Source organism: Triplophysa dalaica, chromosome 9, assembly GCF_015846415.1.
Source record: "Triplophysa dalaica isolate WHDGS20190420 chromosome 9, ASM1584641v1, whole genome shotgun sequence".
Taxonomy (NCBI): domain Eukaryota; kingdom Metazoa; phylum Chordata; class Actinopteri; order Cypriniformes; family Nemacheilidae; genus Triplophysa; species Triplophysa dalaica.
In genome coordinates, this window is record NC_079550.1 from 9,836,645 (window position 1) to 9,845,888 (window position 9,244).

Consider the following 9,244-nt stretch of genomic DNA (forward strand, 5'->3'; position numbering starts at 1 on the left):
GTCCCGCAGGATCCTCCCGCAAGACCAACAAAACAAAGCCTTTGCAGAAGAAACAAACCACATATGACCGTAAAAACAGGAATAGGCTAGAATTCAGTTTTAAATACCATATCATAAGACATTCTTGTCCACAGCCTAAGACATGATCCAAAATAAAAATTCATAAAAAACATGTTAAAGCATGGACATCTTAAAAGATATTTTTGTTAATTGCAAAAAATAAGTAGAAAAAAAGATACGGTGTTGTTCTATTAAGAGACATATGGAAAAAATCTTTAACACTGCCAAACAATAGTGAAAGAGTGTGTCAAGATCCATATCACATAAACGCAATATTAAAAGCCCAAAGCATTGGTTATTTGTTTTAAAAACCAGGTTTGCTGTCATCAATCCAAATGCCATTGTAAATAGCATTTGTAAATGATCACAAAACAACATTTTCTAGTAAACTATTTACTACTAATGTAAAGAAGTCATTAGAAACCTATTCAAATTCAATGGTTAATATACTTTTATTTACCATCAGCTCTAAAATATTTTATCAGCTAGATGTTTCTCTTTATGAGTATTCCTATTAAATCATTTTTCAGAATTCCGAAATAGTGATAACAAATAAATGAAAAGTCACGAAAATTCGTAGGTCAGTTAAATCTGGTGAGATGGCTTGACATTTTTGCCCACATCAGCATATTCCCATAATGCATCTTTCTTTTGCTCCGCTCTCAGATGTGTCACAACTTTTACTTCATTCACTACATTTGCAAGCAGTCGTGAAGATTGCCAAGTCCGCACGCTCTTTATAGTTTCGTTTCACACCAAGTGTAAGGGTTATATCTGATTACTGGACACAGTTCACATCGCCTGTTCATGTGCCAAACACCCCGAGAGATAAAGACAGAGGAAGTGAAGCAGACACGTGCTTAACTTTGATGTTGTGCCAAAGGTTTTCTGGACTCTGTATATGGGTGTTTGGGAGTTTCTGAAAAAAGAAGGAGGAGAAAGAAAGCAGGCACATAAATGTTCCTCACAATTCTCCCAAAAGAGAAAAGCTGTTAGTTCCATTTACTAGTAAAAAAAGCCAGACCTAAAACATCGCTTGAGTTGTTTTGCAACTTTAAGAATAAGTAGTTTTCAATCTGTGGATTCAAAAATTCAATGTGTAAACAATGTAACCATATTTTTTGGGAAATCACAATTACACATTTACACAACATAACACTAATTCAAAGAGTAGCTATGAGTAAGTTTATGCAATCATATCGTCGAATTCCTTTCCACAACTATTTTGAATGCACATTTTTTCAAGTCTGTGCCATGTTGACGGCCCCTAAGTTTCCTGGCACGTGCAGATCAAACATTGGCCCCTGAGCTCCTCTAGGGCAGAACTCGGTGAAAATAGCAACGTCTAATTACACATTAGCTCCCACAGTACATGTTTCCCATGGCAAGTGGAAAAGTCTGGTGCAGGGCCTTAGATACAGACTCTTCTCATGTGTCTCTCACAAAACTTGACGGAGTTTGGAGAGCCAGTTGCATCTGTATGCAATAAAGGTTTGGAAACAGTGGGTGGAGTAGAATAGCCTCGACTTTTCACTGCTAAAAGGGTATTTTGTAACGAAAACAACTTGCGTTCGACTTACAACAAAATGAGCTTTGAACATTTCTGTAGCGATCAAACCTGACTGCTATCACACATGATCTCGATTACAAAATAGTTTTCCTTGGATCGACTGAGGATGTTGTGTGTAAATGAAGCATAGTGCTGGAGTTTCATCTTCATCCAAAAAGACATGTTTTTAGAGAGCTTCAGACTTTGGTGCTGTGCTTCCATAAAAAAACACTTTGAAATTGAAGTTCAAAGGATATTCCAATGCAACTTTGACGTTAGCAGGGGGTCAAGAGCTTTTTCTACTTCCTGTGCCCTTTATATCTCTCCCGTGCACACTCTCTCTCTCTTTTAAGGTGCCAGTATTTAACATGCGCGTGAGACTTTCCACTGCCTCCTGTATAAGCAAATACCGCATGATGGAGGTGTGTTTCCACGTGGAACAGCTTCGAGCAGGGAGCTTAAAATATCAATTCCCAACGATTTGGACATTAAAATAAAACACAAAATTGTATAAAGTAATACGGATACTAAGCAACAATGTTTCCCCCATATAACCTACCCAAACAGTTTCATTAACAAATGCTGCTTTTTTTGTAAAAGGACTGTGAGTTCCCATTATGTATTGAATCATCAATCGTATGCACTTACTTTTATGAGATTGCGTTTTGCTGTTTGCTAACTTTATTTATTCTGTTCTGTTGTTTTTACTGTTAGTTAGTTTTCCTCGCATACAAAATAGTGAATGGGGACTGGTGTTCTTAGTTACTCCCACTCACAAAATCATTTATTCACCCTCATGTTTTCCAAACCTGTATATGTTTCTTCCGTGGAACTCAAACAAAGATATTTTGAGGAATGTCTCTGTGGTTTTGTCTCAAAACAATGAAAATTAATGGGGACTAGTGTTGTTTGGTTGCCAACATTCTTCACAGTATCTTTTTTTGTGCTCTTCAAAAGAAAGAAAGTCATACAGGTTTCAAATAACATGACGGTGTGTAAATGCTGAAATAGTTTTGGGGTGACCTGTCCCTTTAAGTGTTTTTTGAGAAGTTTTGCTGAGACCTTATGAGGAGAGCTAAGTGGGAATTGCTGTTTATCATGAGAAAGAAGTTACACGGTTATTAAACTGACATTGTAACTTTTGTTACGCATTTCACGTTTGACGTAACAGTCCAGACGCAACAAGTAAAATATCCGCTGAATCCCATGAGCATGACTCAGTTTCTCCATCTCTCAGAGAAGAATAGAAATTGGCTTGTGATGTTCTATTCATAGACAACAGCATGATTACGCACCAGTGTACAATGATGCAAAACAGCTTTTGTGATCTGATTACATCACATATTCTTCACCTACACTGCGTCAGCTATCCTCTCTGCTCTTATTTGGGTACAAGAGTTGGAACGGCGTTGTCACAGCCTGAGGGCTTGAGTTTCATCCTCACAAAAGCTGAAAGCCATAGATGGGTGAGATGCATCACTCTCTCTTTACATTACCAAATAAATTGAATTGCGACGCTCTGGCCCAGAATTTGCAAAAAGCTCCTCTCAAGGGAAGAGAGTTCCCCTGCTTCCGTTCCTGTAAACAAACTGTAACTTATGGAAAATGAATCCTCACTGACGCATTGATGAATGTTTCTTTTCATGCAAAACAGAGAGACATTTCTCCCGAAGCCAGGAAACTGTTGGTCAGAACCTTTGGAAGGTTAAAGAAGGTAGTGTTTGCAGGCTACGGAAAAAGTTATGACTTGACATGAAGTTGAGTGGTGGAGGACAGGTTGTTAAAGCACTCTTCAACGAGTCCATTAACTTCTTGTTAAACTTATGGTTAAGGTTGTCCTTGTTTTGCAAAAGCAGCCTTGTGTCTAGTCAGCCATTCAGATTGGACGGATCATATCAGGCCTTTTCCAAGTTAAGTGTGTAATATGCATCAGATGGTCAGTGGCCATGTCTTAGGCTGAACCTACCGTAGCTTTTAGAATATGGATCATATTTTCCTAGCTGTGTTGTCTTTAGTTTACATTTATACTATTTGGTATGTGCAAAGTGTTTTTTAATCAGCATGTGTGTTCGGTGTGGATCGAACCCATACGTAAACCATGTTGGAGATTCATGCTGGTCTACACCGATCTTTTCAACAGGCTGATAACTGAGAGGCTTTTAATCTGTCCAGACAGGAAGCGAAATACATACTGTAACCAGACAAATCGTATGGGACAGTTAACTTCTGACATACGCCATTCTAGCAGGATAAACTTCCATCTGACTGCCATGTGACGACCATGTAAATTTGATTATGTTTTGGAGGATTTTTATATGTAATTGATGTTAAGGTCACAGACTGCACTTTAGAAAAATGTCAACATGAACTTCTCAACTCATTTTACTTCCACCATGTGGCCCTTTTCCTAATACTCAATGTTTGGAAATGATTTTTTCTTTCTGAAATTGTCTGGAATACTAAACAGTTATCTGAATATAACAGATTTTTGGAGTTGAGGGATAGAAAATTGAAAACTTTATTTTTGAATAACAAAATAATAAAAGACAAACTTCATTTTTGAATAACAAAGACCAATGAATTATGCATAACAAAACCAGTCATGCAGATTCTTACGGAGGAAAATAAAGTATATATTTCTGATTAAATTATCTTTTGTGTTTAATAGTCCGAGGGCTTTGGGTAAAGGAGGTTCTGTTGGAGTTCCTGCTGTTTCTCCAGCCTCCGTTCTTTGCCTTTAGAAAGAGACAATAGTATAATTGGCTAAATTAGATCAAGTATGAAGCCTGAAGTACTGTCTCTGTTTCTCATCTGTCTGACTAAAAACCCACATTGAATTCACGAATGCTACTGTCACGATTTTGCCTGAGGTCGTGACTACCGTGCCAGGTGCTGCCGGTCTGTGTCATTTGTTTCCATGTGTTTAGTCTCACGTGGTCTGACTTGATAATGATAATTTGTCAGTGTCAAAGGTCATGCTAACCTCTGAAGCCCTCACTGTGAAACGCTGTAGTAACCACATCACAGCTCGACTGCTGAGCTGCGCTAATCCTATTATACCCACTTTCATCATAACCAAAGCATCTCCATTAGATCTCTCTTCATAGCACCTTTACTCACTGCCAGGAAAACACATTTGCCTTCTACACACAGTTGTCACATAACCGCTATTAGTAAAACACTCGAATTCGGAAAAACTGTTTCGGCCATATTTGGCTTGTTTGCAGTTATTTTCTTTGTCATCTAAAAAGTGAAAAATGTATTCAGACTTTATTTAATCTTATTCAAATAAAAAATTGGTTTGAGCCCAAATTTTAATTATCAGTTAAGCTCATGTTGTTGTATATTGTAGACACAGCATATAAATCGTTTTTGGGGGGAAAAATACATATGGACAGCTTTTTAAACAAGGAAAGTACATACTGTACAATTAGTTTAAATTGTATTACTTTTTTCGGGAGGGAGGTTTGTCTTTGCCACATCAGGTTTGTTTGCATTGTCTTTTCCATAAAAGCTTGTAGTTAAGTGACTGAAAAGGGAAGCAAAACAAACCGTGAGAAACTGAAAATCTGCAGCAGATGGTCGGTGGAAGATTATCCTTAAACGCTTTACAGATGACCGCATGTCAATAACTCAGCACGGTCATTTACAGGAGAGCAGTTTTACTGTGACAGTCAATGAAGTCTCAATAGTGATTCAGTTGGTTGAAACTGCCAAGCCGGCACTGTTTGGCTTTTATTTGAATATCTGGATGTTTATTATATTGACTGTGTTTCATTGGACACTACTATGTGGGAATGTTGAATGCTTTAGTCTGTCATGCCAAGCAAATAATGTTGGAAACCTGCCTTAAAAATGTGTTTTAAAAATGAAAGTGCAATCTGCTGTTATCATCTCTGTTTAAAACATACAATTGAAAGTTTCTTAAAGTGGGTTAAAGTCAAATGATGTCAAATCCACTTGACACATCATTATTAGTTCACAGTTGTGAATTGGATAAAGATAGATTTTTTTAACCCAGATTTTTAAAAATGTACGTTTATGTACAATCAATATGATTTATTTTGTAAATAAATGACATTTATTAACATACAGCAATTTATTAACTAAATAAAAATGAATAAACCGGCAATTCCATCATAGTGGATGTGACATTTTCAGTCAAGACTTGAAATACTGTATAAATTCTCTTATAATGTTTTTTTTACAATATAATGAATCATATGTTTATATTTTTCTAAACCCCTGAGGATACAGTCCAGACAATAGAAATCATCAGGTAACGCACAAGTTTTATATTTAAAAGGAAAATATACATGCGTTTTGGATGTGACAAAAGGACGATGGTGTGAACCAGAAGCAATAATACCCAACAAATGGAGAACATAAAAATGTTATCTTTAGAGAACATGAAATAGTTATTACATTTTAATTTTCATGTTCCCATTTATGAGGAATATGGACTGTTATGGATGTGACAATTCTGAAACGGCCACTTACCAGACTAAATAAAAAAGCACTTTAAAAATCTTAAGAAAGACCTATCATGGGAATATAAACATCCAAATATTGACATCTGACCTATCAGTATGGTAAAAACCTTTCATTGAAAAGACAATTTTTCATGGTAAGGTTGACATTTGCATGAAATTGCCAAAATGTTTTAAAAGCAGGAGTAATAAATCAGAAAAATAAAATGGAAATAAAATCATCCAAAACCCACAAAAATAACTTCTTGCACACACAGGTCATATACACCGGCTGTTATGAATGCACAGTTACTGTATGTCATTTCCTGCGCAAAAAAAATGAGACTGCCTGATGAGACTGTGCAAGTGAGAGAGGCAGAAAAGAGCCGCCGCCGCCTACTAATGAAAGAAGTGACGAGTCACAGTTCGCAGGACCAGCTGCTATGACTGCCTGCCTGTGAGAAAACCTGCCGACGGGGAAAGGTAGAGAGAAGCGGTTGCCAGGGTGAAGAGACTCCTTTCCATCAAGCTTGATTCTGATTGGCCGGGTCTACGTCTGAGGAAAGGGAGTCCTGCCAATTGGAAACAATCAATGTTTTGTTGCCGGGGCTAGGTCGTTCCAACATAAAGCCGACATTTATTAGTTAAAGGTTTGGCCTGTAGGTTTTTATAAAAATGTGCTCAGACGTTTCTGCTTATGAGCGGAATTATTGTTTCAGTGGGACACACAGAGTCTGGAAAGCTTTTGGATAACATCACTAAATCTTTTTTTTTAAGTTTAATCCGAGATATAAGTGGATTTTAATTTTGTTACGGTATATATTATATATTGCAACCCTTCGGTCATATGAATGTAAAGAGTTAAATATGTTCAAGCTACATATCTTGTGTCACCGAGGCAACCCGACTTTAAATCTTCTGAGTATGCGTAAAAACAGGGTTTTTGGTTCGATTTACAGTATTTCCATTCTGTTTATCTGTCTATAATACTGCAAAATAAAACAGCACTTAATAAAGACTAATTCATTTACAAGCTTTCTATCAAATCTAAATTTAGTTCTGCTTGTTAAAATAAGACACACTTCAAACAAGTAAACCACGCTGCACTCCAGTTACAAGTGTGGAATATTAGATCATTTACATATTTTATTGAACCGAAGCCACATGACAGAAAACCCCTTTATTTGTAAAGCCGAGCGTGAAATAATAGTCTGCTTTGATTTAGTAGCGTTTGATGTCACATGACTGCTTTTCTGCTTTGTATTGCTTGTTGACAGACTCTTGTTTTCATGGTTAGACAGCCATGCCGATGAGGAATAATGTGTTTCACAAGGCCCTTTGTTGGCTGACCCCCAACCCTCCGCGTGCCATTTGTCCTAATCTTAGTGCAACCTTTATTGTTAGCTAAAGTTAGAGCATGAAAGGCTACCAAACACACTCATGTGACATTATAGATGGCTCTAAGTATGCATAATCAAAACAGAAAATAAGATTTATTTTGCATTATATTTTCATTACTATTCTCAGTAGTATAATGCTAAAAGAAAATATAATATAAGATAATATAGAAAAGAAGAGTAAATAAATAAATAATAAATACATCATAGTATTATCAAGGTAAAGGAACAACTTTGAATGTTTATATGAAAGTACTGTAGTTAGACAGGCTTCCAAACACACTCGCATAACAATTATACAGACGACTTCAAATATGAATATCAAAAAAGAACTGAAGATATGTTTTGCATTTTTTATTTTGTGACTTAAACTAAAATTTAAATATCAAAAAAACTCATGTGACAATTGAACAGATGACTTAAAGTGTACATAATCTAAAAAATATATATTTTGCATATTTTTATGACAATTCTCATGGTATATTTATGATGCAAAAATAAAAGAATAAATTAATAACATAAAATAAATAAATAAAATACTAAATTGTCTAAGAAAATTATTTTGTATTTTTGTTAATTAAATGCTTTTATTCTGTATTTGTAAGATTAAATGCTCCTTGCACAGTTGCATGTGTAATAACCTTGGTCCGCCTTTGTTTTAGTCCCATGTGTTGTCAATTCACATAGACGTTGAAGTGTACAGTCTTTTCGTTGTCATCGTGCAGACTGATGATACCAGACAGCATTATTGCGGCAAAATAAACCAACACTGACTGCGTTTGTCTGGCTGTCATTTTACCCCTCTGGCTACCCTTGCACTCATAGACAATGACAACACAGATTACATGATGTTAAGATACAGCGTCCATGATTCGGCGCATCTCAAATTACACGAAAATCCGAGTCTGTGTGGATCTCTCCATGCAAAACCTTGAACGCATCCACAAACAGAGGCTGACAGTTTGTAAACAAGCTTGATGTCATGAGTCCATATGTGTGAAATAATGTAACTCTAATATGGAAAGACAGCGTATCTAAACGTCACCCACTCTTTGCCTGAAGCTGCCAGATGGGGGGCCTGTCAGTTTGGGCGTGAGTAATTGAATAGGGTGTGTGATTTGAAACAATAGAATTTAATTGCATTAATCTGTTGCCAGTTACAATAATGGGACGGGGAGGGGGCGGCATATCTCCTTATTCATAATGACACATTTAAATCAGCAGGAAGTAGGGCAAATAAATAAGGTTTCAAAGGCAAAGCGTCAATTAATCCAATCCGCAGGGAGGATGTCATGTTCACTGACCTAGGCAGGTCAACATTGTTTAAAATAATATGATTGCAATATATCAGCTTGTTCCTGATAAAGCGATGTGTTGGGCAGCTCACAAGAGAAAGCAGCTCACGTGTACGAGTCACATGGAGGCTGGGCGTTGTTTCGTGGATGGAATCATTTTTTGGGACCATTGTATGTGACTCTTTACTGTGGGTGGGATCCATAGTTCACCAAATACAGATCACATCTGGAGTTGTGGCCACAAAGCGGAGCCAGGCGCCAGAGCTCCTATCCATCAGACGTTCCCTTGGACTGTTATCTTACCTCATGCTCGCGCATGCAGGGCTGCCCGATGACACGGGGTGCAGTTTCCATTCTCTGAATCAAATCTCTCACGAGGTGAACATGTGAAACACAATATTTCAGCAGATGCGACATTAAACGATGATGTCGTTTTTTTTATAAAATGCCATTGTTTTGAAGTCCTGGATTCGA